Genomic DNA, 21,630 nt, shown 5'->3' on the forward strand with positions numbered 1-21,630 from the left:
AGTAGTAGACAACACCAGCATTGAAGTAAATGTGAGTTTGTTCCTATGAGAAATTTATGGTTCCTCCACTTGCAACCATCACTTGACACTCTGGTGTTGGATATAGGAAGAAATTCAATTCCTTAGCTATCTTACAATGAATAAAATTATGGGTATTTCCGGAAACAATCAACAGTATTACCTTTTTCTTCTTGATATGTCCTTCTATCTTGATAGTTTGAGGAGTGGTAATTCCGGCCAATGCATTACAAGATATGGTCAGATTCATTTCTTCTTTCTCTAGGGTTTGTTCCTGGTGTATATCCTCTTCCTTTGATGTTTCTTGTTCATTATCTTCCTCCTCTTCACAATCTATGTAAATAATTTCTTCTCAACAAACTTATGACCTTTAGTTTATTTACTATCACAACTGTAACAAAGCCCTTTTGCTCTTTTTTTTTCCAATTGTTGTGGTGTCAACCTTATAGGTTGTGGAAGGCTAGGGGCAACAACACTTCCATCTTTATAGTTGTGAGTGGTAGGCTTCCTTGCGGCAATAATTTTTCTCGCCAACCTGAATGCCTTCTCCAATGAATCAGGTTCCCAAAGGCAAACCTCATGTTGGATGTTATCCTTTAAAGTCTCTATGAACACATCAATCCTATGATCCTCTGGAATAACTTTTACCCTTATATTCAATTTTTGGAAGTCCTCAATGTGCTCCATCATTGAACCCTTTTGTTTGAGATTTATCAATTGGCTAAAAAAAAGTGTTGCTTTTTGTATCCTCATAATGTGCTATCATTTCTTCCGTAAAAATTGCCAAAATGACAATTTTTTTATGAGATCAAAGCCATCAATACCATACAAAATGATTTAGTTCCAAATATAAAGTTGCAATGCGTACCTTTTGTGTGTTTTTCACATTATGGAGATCAAAATATTGTTCCATCTGTAGTATCCATGGTACAGGATCCTTGCCATCAAGCTTCCTCATATTGATCTTTGGAACATGGTGGGTCTTCAATCCACCATTAGAGTCTATGAAATCATGATTAACATTTCTTTTGTTCTCCTCATGAGTTTCCTTTACTACCCTTTCACCATTAGTAAGAATTTCTTGTAGCAAAATTTTCAAATCTGTTTTCAAATCTTCTATGTTGCTTTTAAGCTTTTCTTCTATACCATCCATCTTATCTTCCATGCCTATCTTCAAATCTTCCATCCACAACTTTCTTTAAAACATCCATCTTAGATTTCATGTCGTCCATCTTAGCTTCCACGCCTTTCTTTAAACTATCCATCTTAGCTTCTGTTACTTTTTGTGAGAGTGAATTTTGTTGCACTTGGTCTCGTAATTTTGATATATCATGTTGCATTTCTTCCTCTTCTTCATGAGTCATGCTAGAGATTTCAGGTTGCTTACTTGGTGTTTCCATTTTCTTTCTTTGGGGCATCAATTAATGATAATAATGCTTCACTATGCCCTTTGAATTGCTTCAAACTAATTTTTCAAACCAACTTATGCAAAAAAAAAAAAAAAAAAACTACACACAATTTTTCACTTTGTAGGAGCTCGATATTGAAGCTATTCTATCTCTACAACTTCGAATCTTCAAGGTCTGAAATTGCATCCTATGGTAGCCCTCTGAGTCCTCTTCCAACCCCGTAAGTTTGATCAATATTGGATTCTCCAAGGAAGAGTTATGCCAAATATCCCATGATGACCTTATTATAGACTAGTTTAATAGAACAAACTTGTACAAAGTGCGACGTGTCACTGGTTTGACCTTAGGACCTAAAATCGATACACAGAAAACTACAGGTTGTCCTCTTTCTATAACTTCTTACGAAATTTCAATATGATGCTTAGAAAGAAAGTTATGATTATTTTCCCTAGGTCGCCTATTTGAGATATAATTTGGGATCCTACAAAATCCCTAACTTCCTTGGATCATCTCTCCGAAAATATAGCGAGACAAGATCTGAATTTCGAACTTGAGGTTCAAAGACATTTCGTATGAAATGGGTTTTTTTTAGCTTCTGAAATGTTGTAGCAAAAAATTTATAACGAAAATTCCACAATGACCTGTTCGGAGCAGTGAAACCCTAGAATCCAAAGCCTCTAATACCAAATGTTATGCAACCAACTCACAAAATAGAAGAAAAGATAGATCAATGCCTTCAAAATTAGCCTCTTCGAGGGGGAACCTCATTTACATTACACAAATGAACAATTCTTGGATGATACAAATGACAAAACCTCCTTTCTATATATAGGAGTCTAAGGGGTCACAATATAATCAAGGTTGACATAACAATAATAATATAAGGGCACAACAATAACAATAGTGGGCTTCTATGGGGCACAATAGTAACAATATGTGGACAATAGGGGCACAACAATAACAATAAGGGCTACAATGACAATAGTAATGGGGGAATCACTAGTATTATAGGGACCTAACATGCCCCTCTCCTTAAAAAAAATGTTGTCCTCAACGCTTGATTAGTTTTATATGCTTCTGTATAAAATTCTCACCCTCCCATGAGGAATATTTAGCAGGTAAGTTCTTCCACTTGATGAGATACTCTGAAATTGATCGATTTCATAGCTACCGAGTTCTTGTTTCTGTGACTGCTTCAGGTTCCAATATGATTTTTCCTTCCTCTTCAAGTTCTAGAAGTATTGTTTGAACTGGTAGTTTTTCACCTATAACCTTCTTTAAGCATGAAACATGGAAAACTGGGTGCACTCGGGAAGCTGCACAAAGCTCCAATTTGTATGCCATAATACCAATATTTTGCAACACCTTGTACGGAACATAATACTTTGGTGATAATTTATTATCCTTCTTAGCTTTCTTGAGGGAAATTTGTTTATATGGTTGTAGCCGTAGGAAAACCCAGTCACCTACATCAAAACTTTTTTCACTGCGATGTTGATCTGCCTGTTGTTTCATTCTATTCTGCGCCAAAGTGAGGTTATCCTTTAAGAGTTGGAGCTTGTTTTTGATGATCAATATGATCTTCCATTGATTGAAACTTGTAATTTTCTCTTAAATATGATGTGATGGACGATGGATGATATCCATAAAGTGCCATAAATGGGGTCATTTTTGCTGCAGTATGGAAGGAAGTGTTATACCGCCATTCAGCCAGAGGTAACCATTTGGCCCATTGTGTTTGTTTATCAGATACAAATAAATGAAGATATCCTTCAAAATATTTGTTTATTATCTCAGTTTGCCCATCAGATTGAGGATGATAAGATGAGCTATGAGCTAACTGAGTACCAAGACAAGAAAATAATTTTGTCCAAAAATTTCTTTGGGTTTCCATGTAGCTTTTGAATTTCTTCCATAAATGTAGTAGAAATTGTACTGGTTTTAAATGGATGCGATAGTGCACAAAAGTGTGCATACTTGGTAAGTCTGTCAATTACCACCATGATGACACTCTTTCCTTTGGACTTGGGTAAGCCTGTGATAAAATCCATTGAAACCTCCTCCCAAAGTTGGCTTGGAATGGATAAAGGTCGTAATAGACATGGGGTCTTAATTGTTTCAACTTTATTTTGTTGGCAAACCAAACATTCTACCACAAACTTTTGAATATCCGATTTAAGGCCATCCCAAAAAAATTCTTTCTTAACCATGTGGTAAGTTTTTAAAAATCCTGAGTGCCCTCCTAAGGGAGAGGTGTGCAATTCCATAATATTTTTTTTTTGAGTTGGGAATTCTTACATAGGTATAAGTGACCTTTGTACCATAACAAATCATTTTTCCAGCTAAATGTATCATATGTACTAGGATCTTGTTGTAACTTTTGAATGAGTGCCGACACTTCTTTGTCATTCTTCCATTCACCCCTTGCTTCATTTATCCAATCTGGTTGGATAATAGAAATGGCGCAAAGCAATGCTTCCACATCCTCATCCTTTCTTGAGAGTGCATCTACTGCAACATTTTGCTTCCCTTTTTTGTAGATGATTTCAAATTCATAATCCAACATCTTTGTGACCCATTTTTGTTGATCTTCTCAAGATAATATTTTTTCTAAAATTTATTTAAGACTATCATGATCCGTTTTTACCTTGAAGTGTCTTCCCATTAGGTAGGGTCGCCATTTCTTAAGTGCATGTAGTATTGCCAACATTTCCTTCTCATAAATAGCTTTGTGTAAATATTTTCCTTTGATTGGACGACTTTCGAAAGCAATGGTTCTTTCTTCTTGCATTAAAACAACACCAATTCCATTTCCTGAGGCATCACATTCCACAATAAAGGTTTTTGTGAAGTCCAACGTAGCTAAGACCCGTTCTTGGCACATTGCCTCTTTAATATGTTCAAAGGCCTTCGTTGCTTCTGGAGTCCATGAAAATTCATCTTTCTTCAATAATGTTGTTAGAGGTGCTGCTATTCTGTTAAGTTATGGTATGTTCTATGCTTATAACAGTTTACTTCTTTTTCTTATAATATTCCATCGATTAGCAATCACATGTACATAAACTAAAGTGCAGATAGAACATTAAACGATCGACAGAAAACAAGCCAAGACAAGAGACACAAGATGTGACGGCTAGCCAGGGACAAACCCCACAATGTGTGGGGAAACCCTTTGATCAAATCTTCTTTTATCTTCAATAATTTAGCAGAGAGAAATAGTACAATAAATCTGATTCATATCAGCAGTAGCAAACCCTAGATCAGTAGCATCAGCATTAACGGCTTCATTATCAAACTAGGGCAGACCATATCTCACAAACCGATAATCGGATTGACTTCATTCCACCACCAAAAGTTTCGGCTTTCAGAGGAGGTTCAGATGAACCTACAGCGCAGTTTAGATGAGGATATCTTCTAGGCCACGCAAGTCAATCTTTACTTCTGCAGTTGCAGCTTCAGTTTCAGCAGTTTCCGGCTTCAAACTAGGGCGGTCGATATCTTGCAAACCGTTCGTCGGATTGACTTCATTCCACCACCAAAAGTTGCGGCTTCCAAAGGAGGTTCAGATGAACCTACAACGTAGTTCAGATGAGGAGATATTCTAGGCCACGAAAGTCAATCTTTACTTCTGTAGTTGCAGCTTCAGTTTCAGCAGTTTCCGGCTTCAAACTAGGGCAGTCGATATCTTGCAAACCGTTCATCGGATTGACTTCATTCCACCACCAAAAGTTGCGGCTTTCAAAGGAGGTTCAGATGAACCTACAGTGCAGTTCCAAAGAGGAGATCTTCTAGGCCACTCAAGTCAATCTTTACTTCTGCAGTTACAGCTTCAAATTCAACAGCTTCCAGCTTCACATGTGTGAGAGAGAGAGACCCATTTCAGCACAGTAGAGAAGAGACTCATATCTGCGCAGTAGAGAGAGAGAGAAGTGATGAGATGAGTGAGTCTAAATGAGGAAAAGTCCTCTTATATTTATACAAAACGTTGGTGGGTGAATAGATGCGACTGTTGGGCTTCTGAGCCTACATGAGTTGTAGGTCGGCTTGATAATAATTCCATAATCAAAATAAATTCATATCTCCATGAATACTTATCGGAATTAGATGATCTTTATATCAATCCTACACCTCTCGATGAGAGGAATCTAATAAAAATATTATTAGCCACGAATAAGATGACCCACATGAAGTTTTGCCCTGGTTGCCAATTTTAACACTCCCTCTCAACCATGGAGAACTTCATCTGCAATCTGTCTATCGATCGTTACTATTCATCCATCAAATGCACTGCCTTGTATAGCCTGACCCTTGCCTTGCTCTGCTCTATTTTTCTTGTTCTGCTTTGTCTTGTTCTGCCCTGCACCGAACTGCACTGTTTTGTTCTGTTTTGCTCTGCTCTTACATTGTTCTGTTCTACTCTGCTTTTGTCCGAATTATGAAGAAGAAGAAATGATCGAGGATGTATCATACTTACTCAAAGTTAGTCTCAGAGTATGTACCACTGGTCCCAGACCAGTCTCAACCAACCCAAAGTCAGCGTCATAGTGAGTACAACTCCAACGGTCCCAGACCAATATCATCCTCCACTGACTCAAAGTCAGTCTCAGAGTATGTACCACTGGTCCCAGACCAGTCTCAACCGACCCGAAGTCAGCGTCATAGTATGGTACAACTCCTACCACTGGTCCCAGACCAGTATCATTGATCCTAGATCAATGGAGGTCATCCTAGCGTAGGGAGTACAGTAGTTACAGCGATGCGTCCATCGGTACTACTATGGTCCCTAACTTCATTTCTCTGCTCATTGATCAGATGAGAGGTACTTCCCATGAGTCCCAGATTGCATGGATAGGATGCCTTGACAGGAGAACTAATCAATCCTGTCCTCACAGGAGAACACATCAATCCTGCTACAATCGCCATGGAGAACACATCAATCCAGGCCTCACAGGAGAACTAATCATCCTGCTACACAAGAGAGCGAATCATCCTATTCCACAAGAGAGCGAATCATCTTGTCCCACAAGAGAGTGAATCATCTTGTTCCAGTGTGCACCACCAGGGGAGGGTGAGTCACCCTGTGGTCAAATGTTGCTCCAGTAATAACCGCAAGTCCTCAGAGCTCCCAGAGCTCAATGTATGCAACATGCAGGACCCTTGTACAAGGGTTTCTTACCGACTCCAAGTCGTTTGGGAAAATCACAAATTAGATCTTTCCTTGGGGCTTTGACAAGGTGTATCAACCTGTACATCATCTTAATGCGATGGAGCCTCCTTGCTCATCAACTTACCATATCCAAGATGATGTCTATCTGCTGGAGCAATCGACGAATACGGGATTCCTCAATAATCGAATCCCACCTCTGGTTGTTATAGAGAATCACAGTGGTATCCAATGTAAATCCAAACAGCTCACTGAAGAGCTTTCGCAACCAGACTACCTCACATGAGGTTATGCTAGCAACAATATATCCTGCTTCAGCGGTGCTCAAAGCCACCGACTTCTGCTTCTTGCTCATCCAGGATATCGAAGCAGATCCCAAGGTGAAACAGCACCCGGAAGTGCTCTTACGGTCCACCACACTGCCTGCCCAATCAACATCAGTATATCCAAGTAGTCTCACATCTTCGGAAGTGTATCTTAATCCATGAGAGATTGTGTCCTGAAGACATCTCAGAAGATTCCTGGCATCAATCGAGTGAGGCTCAACCAAATATGAGCTCACAATGCTAACTGAAAAAAACATGTTCGGACGGAGGTTCACCAAGAACATCCATGCGAATGAGTTTATGAAACTCAGAGGCATTTCCCAAATCTGGTCCGACATCACTACCATATAACTTCTAAAAGTTAAGATCCTCGAGGTAGTCACAGGCTTGCAGTCCATCATACCAAATATTTTCAATATCTTTACCACATATTTCCCTTGAGATAGGAAAATTTTCCTTGGCTTCTGCCATACTTCAAGTCCTAGGAAGTAGTGCATCAGTCCTAGGTATTTCATTTCAAATTCAGATGCCAGCTCCCTCTTACATTTGTGAATGAGAGGGTCTGCACATGTTAGAAAGAGGTCATCCACATACAATACCCGTATGAGAGGCTTTTCATCTTCAACCTTAAGTAAAGGTTAGGATCGGCTTCACTCCTAGTGAATCCCAGCTTCATCAAGTAGCTATCGATCCTCTCATACCATGCTCAGGGTGCTTGCTTCAGCCCATAGAGAGCTTTCTTCAACCTGTATACATGAGATTTTCGATCATAAATCTCAAATCCTTCGGGTTGCTCCATGTAGACCTCTTCTTTGATCGAGCCATGCAGGAACGCAGTCTTGACATCCATCTGATGTAGGTTCCATCCTTGTGAAGCGGCAAGGGCTATGATCGAGCGGATGGTCGTATATCTGGAAACAGGTGCAAATATCTCATCATAGTCTATACCTTCCTTTTGGGAGAAACCTCGAGCAACAAAACGAGCCTTATACTTTTCTGTGCTTCCATCTGATGCATGCTTTATCTTGTAAAGCCATTTTGAAGTAACAATTGTCTTGTCCAGGGTCTGGGAACTACTTCCCAGACATCATTCTCCATAATAGACTCATATTCTACGGTCATAGCATCCTTCCATATTTGATGCTTGACGGCATCTGAGAATGACGAAGGCTCATTTTGAATGATCGTGCTCATGATGGTCAGGTATCCTTGATACCTATTAAGTTTCTTACTTTGACAGAAGATTCCTCAGGGTGCAGCATGTCCTTTAGCATCATCAAGTATCCCCCTAAGCCATGAAGGCCTCTTCCTAGAAGAGGAAGGCTCATGTGGATGAGAATCTATCAGATCCATGGGTTCTTCTACATCAGGCATTGATTCATCATCCTTTTCTTTCAGTTCCCTGGTGTTGGCTTCTTGAGAGCTCCTCAAAGTCGAAAGATTGTTCACCTTGCGGTGAACTTTTCTTTAGGAGTCTTGGAACCCAATGCTTGATGAGGGCATCAATTTTGTACATATACGACGGTGAATGTAGTTTCATCCCATAGAAACATCAGAAGTCTTTGATCATGTAGCATGGCCCAGACAGCTTCCATCATCGTGCGGTTCTTCCTTCCCACCACACCATTCTACTCAGGGGTATGTGGTGTATTAGTCTCCCTCTTAATGCCAACCTCAGGTATGCCTGAGTGAACCAATTGTAATATATCAGAGGTCTTGCATTGGCTTGAGGGGAATGGTCCCCTTTTGAGCTTTCCTTCAGCACATCCTAGACATACACCTTCATTCTCTATTCAGAATTCGAGCATCCCTATCACCATTTGTCTTACACCGAGTATAGCTTTATAATGAAAGGGGGAAAACCTCTAATTCCAAAGTTCGGACTGAAGAGATGTGTCATAAGACATGACACCTAGCAGACTTCCATCGACCTGATATAATGAATCAACACTAAACCCAAGAGTAAAGGCATCTTTAACATTATTTTTCCTTATACATACCTTGCCATCGCTGAAGGTTACCTTGTAGACTTTGTATTCCGTTCCCGAGATGGAAACTAGGTTCTTTTTGAGGTCAGGTGCATTTAATACATCCTGGAATTTCTGGCCTTCTTGAATGCTTGTCCTCTTCCTTGATTCCCAGCTCTCCTCTTACCTTTGCTATTGAATTTGTCATTCCTTTGATTGCCATCAGAGGGACTTTGACCATCGTCCTAGAGTGAGTCCTTTCTATCAGGGCACTCCCTTGCATAGTGACTTGCTTTATCGCAAATGTAACATCGTCATTTTCTTCTAGCCTTAGGTCCAGCCGTTCCTTTTGATTTAGTCCCGGAATTATTTCTTTTCTTTGCATGAAAAGAAAAGGTAGCAGGAGGACCTTTAGGCATGGGCATTTCTTACACTTCTTCCCTTGTTTCTTCTTGAATGCATCTAGCCATTAATTCCTCGAAACCAAGAATTACATTATAGTTCAGAAGAGTAGTCCTAAACACATACCATTCAGATGGTAATCCTTCAAGAGTTGTGAGTGCCATTTCTCTGTCAGTAATAGTTTCCCCAATAGATAGGAGATCGTTCTTGATCTCGGTGATTCTTAAGAAGTATGCTTGCATACTTTCATCTTTACCCTTCTTGATTTCCCTCAGCTTATTTCTAAGAAACAAAACTTGATTTGCATCATTAACTTTAAATAAACTCACCAGTCTGTCGTAGATTTCCTTGGAGGTGTCTAGATCAGATATGTAGGCCACCAAGCGCTTATCGATAGAGTCCCGGATGATCTTCTTTGTTTTGACTTCTCCATTTTTCCATTTGTTCCAGGCAGCAGCAGATGCATTTGATGAAGGCTCAACAATATTGACTCTTACATGGTCCAGCACTCCTTGATCTTCAAGGGTTAGATCGATAGACATCTTTCATCCATGATAGTCAGCTTTCTCACGGAGCTTGTCTTCGACAGGAAAGAGTGTTGAGGACCCCATAGTTCTTTTTAGGATAGCCTTGCCAATCTTCTCTTCAATGATTGCTCTTGCTCTTGCTCGGGCTTTGTCTTCACCTCAGCTCTGATACCATGTTAAGTTATGGTATGTTCTATGCTTATAACAGTTTACTTCTTTTTCTTATAATATTCCACCGATTAGCAATCACATGTACATAAAGTAAAGTGCAGATAGAACATTAAACGATCGACAGAAAACAAGCCAAGACAAGAGACACAAGATGTGGCGGCTAGCCAGGGACAAATCCCACAATGTGTGGGGAAACCCTTTGATCAAATCTTCTTTTATCTTCAATAATTCAGCAGAGAGAAATAGTACAATAAATCTGATTCATATCAGCAGTAGCAAACCCTAGATCAATAGCATCAGCATTAATGTCTTCATTATCAAACTAGGGCAGACCATATCTCACAAACCGACAATCGGATTGACTTCATTCCACCACCAAAAGTTTCGACTTCCAGAGGAGGTTCAGATGAACCTACAGCGCAGTTCAGATGAGGAGATCTTCTAGGCCACGCAAGTCAATCTGTACTTCTGCAGTTGCAGCTTCAGTTTCAGCAGTTTTCGGCTTCAAACTAGGGCAGACGATATCTTGCAAACCATTCGTCGGATTGACTTCATTCCACCACCAAAAGTTGTGGCTTATAAAGGAGGTTCAGATGAACCTATAGCGCATTTCAGATGAGGAGATCTTCTAGGCCACGCAAGTCAATCTTTACTTCTGCAGTTGCAGCTTTAGTTTCAGCAGTTTCCGGCTTCAAACTAGGGCAGTCGATATCTTGCAAACCGTTCGTCGGATTGACTTCATTCCACCACCAAAAGTTGCGGCTTTCGAAGGAGGTTAGATGAACCTATAGCGCAGTTCCAAAGAAGAGATCTTCTAGGCCACTCAAGTCAATCTTTACTTCTGCAGTTGTAGCTTCAAATTCAACAGCTTCCGGCTTCACATGTGTGAGAGAGAGAGACCCATTTCAGCGCAGTAGAGAAGAGACTCATATCTGCGCAGTAGAGAGAGAGAGAGATGTGATGAGATGGGTGAGTCTAAATGAGGAAAAGTCCTCTTATATTTACACACAACGTTGGTGGGTGAATAGATGCGACTGTTGGGCTTCTGAGCCTACATGAGTTGTAGGTCGGCTTGATAATAATTCCATAATCAAAATAAACTCATATCTCCATGAATACTTATCGGAATTGGATGATCTTTATATCAATCCTACACCTCTCGACGAGAGGAATCTAATAAAAATATTATTAGCCATGAATAAGATGACCCACATGAAGTTTTTCCCTGGTTGCCAATTTTAACATATTTGCCCATAATTCTAAGCAAACTTGTGATAATACCCTATCAACTCGAGAAAGCATCGTAGATGCTTTATGGATGTGGGGATTTTCTAGTCCTTAATGGCTTTAATTTTGCTAGGGTCTACCTTCACACCTTCATGAGATACAATATGACCCAAATATTCCACCTCTTGTACTCTAAAGAAACATTTGAAGCTTTTTGCATATAATTGTTTCTCCTCCAATAGTTTGAGCACCCTGTCAACATGTTGAACATGATCCTTCCACGACCTGATATAAATTAATATATCACTAAAAAGTACTAATAAAAATTTTCTAAGGGTTTGAAAATGGAATTCATCAAAGCTTGAAATGTAGAAGGTGCATTGGTAAGGCCAAATGGCATGACCAAAAATTCATGGTGACCCTCATGAGTTCTAAATATTTTTTTTGGAATGTCTTTAGTCTTCATTCTGATTTGATGATATCTTGAATGAAGAGACTTGGTGAAGTTAATTGATCCATGCAATTCACCAATAATTCAGCAATGATATGAATGGGAAATTTATCTTTAATAGTGAGCTTGTTGATCTCCCTATAATCTGGACACATGCACCATGACTCATCCTTCTTGTGCACCAATATTACTCGAGTAGAGAAAGAACTTTGACTAGGTTGAATTATACTAGCCTCTAGCATTTATGCAGTCATACGTTCAATTTCACTCTTTTGGGCATAAGGATATCTGATAGGTTTGATTTTTGGAGGAACACTTCCTGGAATCAAATGAATAGCATGATCATGATCACGAATAGGTGGGAGGACTTTGGGAGTTTCAAATACCTTGGAATGATTGTCCAAGAATTTTTGGAGATCTGGAGAAATATATGATTTCGATGTGGGAACCTATAGTGAACATAATTGTGAAATTACGCCTTGTTGTTCTTTCTTTAGAAGATTTTTCATTTCGTTAGAGCTGATTATCTTTCTTGGTTTCCCTGTGATACCCATTAATTCAACTTCCTTTTCTTCCAAAGAAAAATTCATGAAAATTTCTTGAAAATTAAAAGCTATTGTACCAAAAGATTGTAGCCATTGGATTCATAGTACAACATCTGCACCACCCATTGGAATGGAAAACATTGAACTATTCAAGACATGTTATCCCATGGATAGCTCGATATTATGGCACTTTCTAGAGAAATTTATGGTTCCTCCATTTTCAATCATTACTTGACACTCTGGTGCTAGATATAGGAAGCAATTTAATTCCTTGGCTATCTTACAATGAATAAAATTATGGATACTTCCCTAATCAATCAACACTATTAACTTTTTCTTCTTGATATGTCCTTCTATCTTGATAGTTTGAGGAGTAGTAATTCTGGCCAATGCATTACAAGATATGGTCGGATTCATTTCTTCTTTCTATGGGTCTTTTTCATGGTGTATATCCTATTCTTTTGATGTTTCTTGTTCATTTTCTTCCTCCTCTTCACAATCTATGTAAAATAATTTCTTCTCAACACACTTATGACCTTTATCATATTTTCTATCACAACTGTAACAAAGCCCTTTTTCTCTTTTTTCTTCCAATTGTTGTGGTATCAACCTTGTAGGTTGTGGAAGGCTAGGGGCAACAACCCTTCCATCTTTATAGTTGTGAGTGGTAGGCTTCCCTGTGGCCATAATTTTGCTTTCCATTTTCTTTCCAACCTGAATGCCTTCTCCAATGAATCAGGTTCCCAAAGGTGAACCTCATGCTGGATGTTGTCCTTTAAAGTCCCTATGAACACATCAATCCTATGCTCCTCTGGAATATCTCTTACCCTTATATTCAATTTTTGGAAGTCCTCAATGTGCTTCATCATTGAACCCTTTTGTTTGAGATTTACCAATTGGCTAAAAGATGTGTTTATCTTTGTATCCTCATAATGTGCTATCATTTCTTCCATAAAAATTGCCAAAGTGACAATTTGTTTACGAGAGCAAGGCCATCGATACCATACAAACTGATTTGATTCCAAATAGAAAGTTGTAATTCGTACCTTTTGTGTGTTTTTCACATTATGGAGATCAAAATATTGCTCCATCTATAGTATCCATGTTACGGGATCCTTGTCATCAAACTTCCTCATATCGATCTTTGGAACATGGTGGCTCTTCAATCCAACATTAGAGTCTATGAAATCATGATTAACATTTCTTTTGTTCTCCTCATGAGTTTCCTTTACTACCCTTTCGCCATTAGTAAGCATTTTTGTAGCAAAATTTTCAAATCTATCTTCAAATCTTCCATGTTGCCTTTAATTTTTTCTTCTATACCATCCATCTTATCTTCCATTCCTATCTTCAAATCTTCCATGTTTCCTTTAAGTTTTTCTTATATACCATGCATCTTAGCTTCCATGCCTTTCTTTAGACCATCCATCTTAGCTTCCACGCCTTTCTTTAAACTATCCATCTTAGCTTCTGTTACATTTTGTGAGAGTGAATTTTGATGCACTTGGTCTCGTAATTTTGATATATCATGTTGCATTTATTCCTCTTCTTCATGAGTCATGCTCGAGCTTTTGGGTTGCTTACTAGGTATTTCCATTTTCTTTCTATGGGGCATCGATTAATGATAATAGTGCTTCACTATGCCCTTTTAATTCCTTCAAACTATTTTTTCAAACCAACTTATGAAAAATGTTTAAAAAAACTACACACCATTTTTCACTTTGTAAGATATTGATATTGAATTTGTTGTATCTCTGTAATTTTGGATCTCCAAGGTATAAAATATGTCCTATAGTAGCCCTCTGAGTCCTCTTTCCAACCCCACAATTCTGATCAAGATTGGATTCTCCAAGGAAGAGTTATGCCAAATCTCCCACAGTGACCTGATTATAGACTGGTTCAATAGAGTGAACTTGTACGAAGTGCAACGTTTCACTATTTCGACCTTAGGACCTGAAACCGATACACAAAAAACTACGAATCCAAAGCCTCTGATACCAAATGTTATGCAACCAGCGCACAAAATAGAAGAAAAGATAGATCAATGCCTTCAAAATCAGTCTCTTCAAGCGGGAAACCTCCTTTACATTACACAAATGAACAATTCTTGGATGATACAAATGAAAAACCTCCTTTCCATATATAGGAGTCTAAGGGGTCACAATATAATCAAAGCTGACATAACAATAATAATATAAGGGTACAACAATAATAATAGTGGGCTTCTATAGGGCACAATAATAACAATATGGGGACAATAGGGGCACAACAATAACAACAAGGGATACAATGACAATATTAATGGGGGAATCACTAGTATTATAGGGAACTAACAGTTCCTTGGAAGTAGGATACCGCGACAATCGCTCCTAAAGCAGTTATTGCGACAATAAGGACAGAGGCTTGAAAACAGAGAATTTCTTTTGTGCATAAATTGAGGCTTAGCACAAATATCTTGTTGGAAAGCTTCAACAAACCTTGGAAACATTATTGGAGATCATGATGCCTATTTGGAATCATCATGAGGTAACCTTGAAGACTATGTTTGGGAAATATGAAGAGTTGTGAAGACTCCTTCATATGAAGATAGGTTGTCATTGATGTAGTAGTGAAGCTGTAGATAGAAAAAATTTAGTGAAGAAGATTTTGGGTGCAAAGAATTACTACCAAACATATCTAGACAATATATAGCAAAGGGTCAGAGCCTTTGGGGTTGGTGCCTCAGAATTGCAAGGATTGGTGTCCTTGGAGTTCATGCCCCTAAATCCAAGGTTGGTTCCTTGACAAGATAGGATCGAAGCCCTTGGGGTTGGTGCCTCAGAATTGGAAGGATTGGTGTCCTTGGATTTGATGCTTTTAAATCCAAGGTTGGTGCCTTGACAAGATAGGGTTGGAGCCCTAGAGGTTGGAGCCCCACAAAAGACCAAGCTGGTGCTTGGTAACAAGTTGGAGCCTGGGGAATTGAAGATCAATGTCTTCATCAAGGGTTGGAGCCCTATATATTGTACTTGATTTATTATAAAGATTATATTAATATAATAATTGATTCCTATTTCTTATTTTTTGTTCTAAATATAATTGATTTAACTAGTATAAGTAACAATTGAAAAGGAATATTGATTCACCCCCCTCTCAGTATTTCCAACAATTGGTATCAGAGCCAATACCTTCACACAAAGCCTAATAGCTTGAAGGTTGATCAATTAGAAAACAAATGGTGAAGCCAAGGGAGAAAGTGTCCAATCCTCCTAAATATGTGTCTCCCTCAACCACTAAAGTTGAAATCAATCAATTTGTGAAGGCTCCATTACTCAATGGAAAATTTGATATATGGGAAGCAAGAATGAGGAATTTCTTAAAAACTCAATGCATTGAAGTCTAGAAATCGGTGAATACTAATAGCATGATGAATGGAGAATCCAAGGAGTATAATGAAAAAGCAATGAAGGCAATCTTGAATGGGCTACCTGATTCTATGAAGGCCAATTTTTAGAATTGTTCGTCAACAAAAGGCATATGGGACAAACTTCATGACCTTCACTCAAAAGGAGCATTGACCATGACCACTATTCAAGAAGATGATGGAAAGCAAGAAGGAAATCTAGAACCCATCATGGAAGCTGAAAATAAGAATCATGACATCAAGGCTAAAGAAGACCTAGAAGATGAAGAGAATGAAAAATATTTTTAAGAAGATATCATCACTAAACTTATGGCTGCCATGGAAGACATTATCAGTTTGAAAAGGGAAAATGAGGAACTTACGAAGAAAGGAAAAGTTGGTGACCAAGACCAAACAAGGAAGGAAGTTGACCTTGTCAAGCTTCAAGTACAAGAAAGGGATGAAGAGCTTGCCAAGCTTAAGGAGGAATTTCATCAAAACAAAAGAAAGAATTATGAAGAAGTCATATCCATGAAAAATCAATTGGATAAGGCAAACAAATAGGAAGATAACTTTTCAAGCCACCTTTAACAAAGGCACAAGAGCTTGAAAAAACTTGAAGAAGAGATTGGTCAATACAAGGAAGAGGTCTCCTCCCTTAGATCTCAACTAGAAGAAGCAAGGAAACAAGCACAAGGAAATCAAAAGACAATGGAAGCATTGGTAATCATAGAAGGACAGGTTGATGAAGTAGAAAACACCATGATATGCCAACTAAAAGAAAAGGATGAAGAAATATTCAAACTAAAATCCAACCTCAACCTTCTCAAGGCTGAAACATGTAAAACTACAAGCATCATGGAAGAAATGGAGAAAAACCTAGCTAAGGAAAATGAAGAAATATTTCAGAATGAAATCAAATATCATCCCTCTTAAAATAGAAAAAAATGAAGCAACTTGTATCAAGGAAGAGATTGAGAAACAACTTGCTAAGAAGAATAAATACTGTGAAATATTGCAAGAAGAAATTGTCTCCCTCAAGAAAAAGGTTGAAGGGATGGACAAATTTTTGAAGAGCTCTCAAGCCTTGGATGTCATGCTTAGCCATCAAATATCTCCATTTGATAAATCAGGTCTCGGGTATGCAGGTGAATCCTCAAGCAAGAATGATAATGCTTCAAACAACAAGGATATGAGGAAGTCAGAAAGAAATGTTGATGCTCCCAGTTTCAGCAAAGGTAAAGATAAGAGTCAAGGCGATAATGAAGAAAGTCTTGTTCCAAGAAGAAATGCATATGATGTCAAGGATGCGAGAAGCAATAATTATCATCAAAGGATCTCAAGGTAGAAAGACTTCAGAAGTAAATCAAGGAAATCTCCATCTCCCAAGTACCAAATTTATTTCTTGGTTATTATTATGCTTATACAAACTTTGGACACATGGCAAAAGATTGTAGGGAATATCACACAGATAAATATTATGGTCCCCAACAATCTCCGAGAAGCAATTTTGCAAGAAGAAGTCATGGATTCTTATTCATGAACAATACAAAGTGCTTCAAGTGTCGTAACATTGGACATATGGTACATGACTGTAACTTGACTTGGGCACCTATACAAGATAGAACCATGCCAGAGAAGAAAGTTACACAGTTATGGAGAAGAAAGAAAATACAATCCAAAAATCTCTTGAACTTTCCAACGAACAACACATGTCGTTGACTTGATGAAGATATCCTTGATATTCCAAGTGGTTGATGATAGGTTTCTTCCAAATGCATACAATTAGGGGGAGCTTATGTTGATTAGGCTTTCTTGCAAAAGTTATTCATGAATGGATCCTTATGAAATCCTTGATGAGCTATATTGATAATCATTCTTTGATAAGATCATTTCTCATGAACACTCCATTGAAAAACATGATCTCCTAACTATCCAATGGACTGATATTGAAGATGTTTTCCACTTGATCACTAAGCAAAAATTGGAGTAGCAGAGAAGACCATCTAATGCTAATAAGGAAAATAACTATGTTGTTGTTATTATAGAAGTTAAATGTCTCGACTCAGGGATTTGATGTGAGAATAGTTAGATTATGGACACAAATAGAGGCAACTTTTAAACAAACAGATACATATAGGAATGGAGCTTGAAGCAAGAGCAGTTGGAAGCATCCAACAAAACTGACGCATTGCAAAAAGCTTCCAATCAGTAAAAAGAATTTAAGAGACAATCACAGATTGGATATCAAAATTTGCTAGTGGAGATAACTTGCAGAGACTTTTACAATAACACAAGGAAAAGATGGCTCATCAAAAGGACTATACAAAGGAGAATCTTGTGCAGTCGAATATAGCTCAGTAACTTAAGGAGAAGCACAGATATACAAAGGAACTTGGATCTGAAGAAAGATAGAAATTTCAGTGGCATCTTCTCTTGATTCAGAATATAAAGATTTGTTATTTCTAATTGTGAGGACAACAGAATTTAGATTGCAAAAGCATAAAAACTTGGACTTGAACATTTGGTGTATAGCTATTTGGAGTCTATTTGGAATCATTGAAATGGAGCATCTTTAAGCATTGTTGAAGCCATGATAAAGTAGTTTTTGATACACAAAGAAGGGATAATGTGCTAGCTAATGATGAGGCAACAATCCTTCTATCTTGATTAAAAAGAAGAGCACCACAACAAGGGCAGTAACATACCCATGAAGATCTATTATTCATAAAGAATAGAAGTAGTTTGATAGGGGGAGTCCCTAAGCACCCCGTTTTCCATTGATGTCAAAGGGGCAGAGAATGTTGAAAGGAAAAGAATATTTCCATTAATGACAAATGGGGATATTGTTAATCTAGGTTTTCGTTGATGTCAATATGACATTGTTTGTGATGGAAAATTATTGTGACATGTGAGGTTGCCCATTGATGCCCATTGATCATGATAATGATCATGGAAGATCCAATGATTGAATACAGATGTAATAAAAATAATGGAACTGAGGAGGAAAGATATCAGAAGATATCATAGAAGAGTTATCGGAAGAAGAGCTATCGGCATAGTGTATCGGAAGTCATAGGAGTGAAGAGAAGCCACAGGAGCGACAAGTCAAGACAAAGCATATCTATCACATATTCCAAGAGTAAGAGAAATATCGGAGGAAGGAATAAACCATGGAAAACTTTTAAAACTTCATAGCCCATAAACCAGAGGAGTTAACATATCACATCGATGGGTTCTATTATACGCCACCGTACAAAACCCCTGATTGTGATTTGATATGCGGACCCACCCACTCCATTAGAATACACCATTATGTTATATCACGTCCACCTCATCGAAACTTTCATATCAAAAGTCTTAACGGGATGTCATGGTAAAACATCGATTGTGATATGTACTGCGGACCTAATGGTTCCATTATAATACACCTTAATACTATATCGCATCCGTTGTATGAAATTTCATATTGCAAGTCATAAAGGTAATGGTAAAACCTCTGATTGCGATATAATATTGTGACCCACTGCACCACTATAACATGACTTTATACAATATCGCATCTACAATATCTCTAGTTTCTAAGGGATGTCAAACCGTTGATTGCGATAAGGTTTTTGACCCGAAAACTTTATTAACAGCTACTTAAGATCATATCGCATCCGCTTTGTCTACAGTAGGGGAATCGCTATGTAATGTGAAGACCTCTAAAAATTGCGATTGTAGGATTAAAGGAATAACTACTATTTTCATGAATGTTGTGATTGTGATTAATGTGATAATGTTGCGGTTGCAATTGCGATTAATGTGGCACCTCCATGTGGGTATAGCCTTGGATGAATATTAAAAAAAGGGCCTCTCCGATAAAATATTTTAATGTGCAAACTCATAAGTCGACCTCTCCTCCCAATGAACGTGTCTTTTGGTTATTGGAAAAACTCATATATATACAAGTTGAAACGCTCCACTTCAGGCAACGAATTTTGTGCATCTAACACAAAGAAGAAGTAACAGTTCACAACTCATGAACTTGAAGAAACAGAGAAAGCCGAAGGTCGAGCGAGAAGGAAGGAAGCTAAAGGTCCAACAAGAAAGAAGGAAGCTGAAGGTTGATAAATTCTATTGATTGGGTTAATATTTGAATGACTCGAACCTGTGATGAATTAGAAGAAGTACAGACCTCAACGTAAAGAGTAGTTTTTTTGTGAATATCTGTTTGACCTCGAACCAACGAAGTAAGATTTCATCAGTCATCAGTTGAAGGGAGCAGTAGACAACACCAATGTTGAAGTATTTGTGAGTTTGTTCCTTGGAAGTAAGATACCATGACAATCACTCCTAAAGGAGTTACTGCGACAATAAGAACAGAGGCTTGAAAACAGAGAATTCATTTTGTGCATACATTGAGACTTAACACAGATATCTTGTTGGAAAGCTTCAACAAATCTTGGAAACATTATTGGAGATCACAATGCCTATTTGAAATCATCATGAGGTAACTTTGCAAACTTTGTTTGGGAAATATGAAGACTTGTGAAGACCTTGATGTAGCAGTGAAGCTGTAGATAGACAAAATTTAGTGAAGAAGATTTTGCGAGAAGAGAATTAATACCAAGCATATCTAGGCAATATATAGCGGAGGATTAGAGCCCTTGGGGTTGGTGGCTCAAAATTGGAAGGATCGGTGTCCTTGGAGTTGGTGCTCCTAGGTGCCTTGACAAGATAGGGTCAGAGCCCTTGGGGTTGGTGCTTTAGAATTGGAAGGATTGGTGTCCTTGGAGTTGATGCTCCTAAATCCAAGGTTGGTGCCTTGACAAGATAGTGTCAGAGCCCTAGAGGTTGGATCCTCATAAAAGACCAAGTTGCTGCTTGGCAACAGGTTGGAGCCTGGGGAATTGAAGATCGATGTCTTCATCAAGGGTTGGAACCCTATATATTGTACTTGATTCATTATAAATATTATATTAATAAAATCATTTTTTCCTATTGCTTATTTTGTATTCTAAATATAATTGATTTAATTGGTATAAGTAACGATTCAAAAGGAATGCTGATTCATCCCCCCTCTCAGTATTTCCAATAGCTAGAAGTACACAAACATAAGTGGACTCCCCAGTATGAAGTCCCAATTATACCTCATATGGTTTGGAATAGGATATCCATCCGGGAAATCAGCTCAACTACCATTAAAATGATCTTAAAAATTTTCCTTAGCTGCAATAAATAATATAAGAGGGCATTCATATACTTTGAGATAAGAAGTAAGTCATCTTTTTGAAACATACAAATGTAATGTGTATAAATTACTTTCATGGATGGGAAATGAAAGAGTGATCCTTTAGAAGAAAAGTAGTAGTACCACTCTAATAAAGGCACACATAGAAAGATAATTAATATGAAAAATAGTTTTCAAAATAAAAACGATCATGAAATCAAGTAAGGACAGACAATTAAATTAAGATTTATACCAAATCCATTGAAATAGTTCATTTTCTTTAGTACATATGAACACAAACATAGATCGCAAACATGAAATAATAGTCTTATGACATTCATGATACATGCAAGAAAGCATGCCCGGCTTTGAGAGATTCTAAATATCAAGTGAAAGTGACAAGATACATTATTACAATGATGCATCACTAACACCAATAGTGGAACATGTAGCCACCAATTTCTCCTCAAAATAATGATCTTCTCTCATATGCAAGCTTGAGAAGCCAAGGCTAAAAGTCCATTGCTTGAGTTATGAGGATTTATTTACAATAAATGAGGCGGCCTTTCACCTCTCATATGAATCTTGAGTTCCCTCATGACTCTTGAACTTCCCTAAGACCTTTAGACTTCCTAGTGACTCTTCACATTCCATGTGTGACCCTTGGGCTTCCACACAATTTACATTTTCTATTTTTTCAAAGTACAAAATTACATTCCACCAAAATTGTGGAAAAATACATGTTTATGTTGAATGTTTGGAAAACCATAATTTGGCAATTGTGACATGAGGCTCAATTGTAATGTGTTAATAGCAAGATCCATAT

The sequence above is a fragment of the Pinus tabuliformis genome, chromosome Q (genome assembly GCF_031772625.1).
Source record: "Pinus tabuliformis cultivar Carrire ecotype Pingquan chromosome Q, CPIR1, whole genome shotgun sequence".
In the NCBI taxonomy this organism is placed as follows: Eukaryota; Viridiplantae; Streptophyta; class Pinopsida; order Pinales; family Pinaceae; genus Pinus; species Pinus tabuliformis.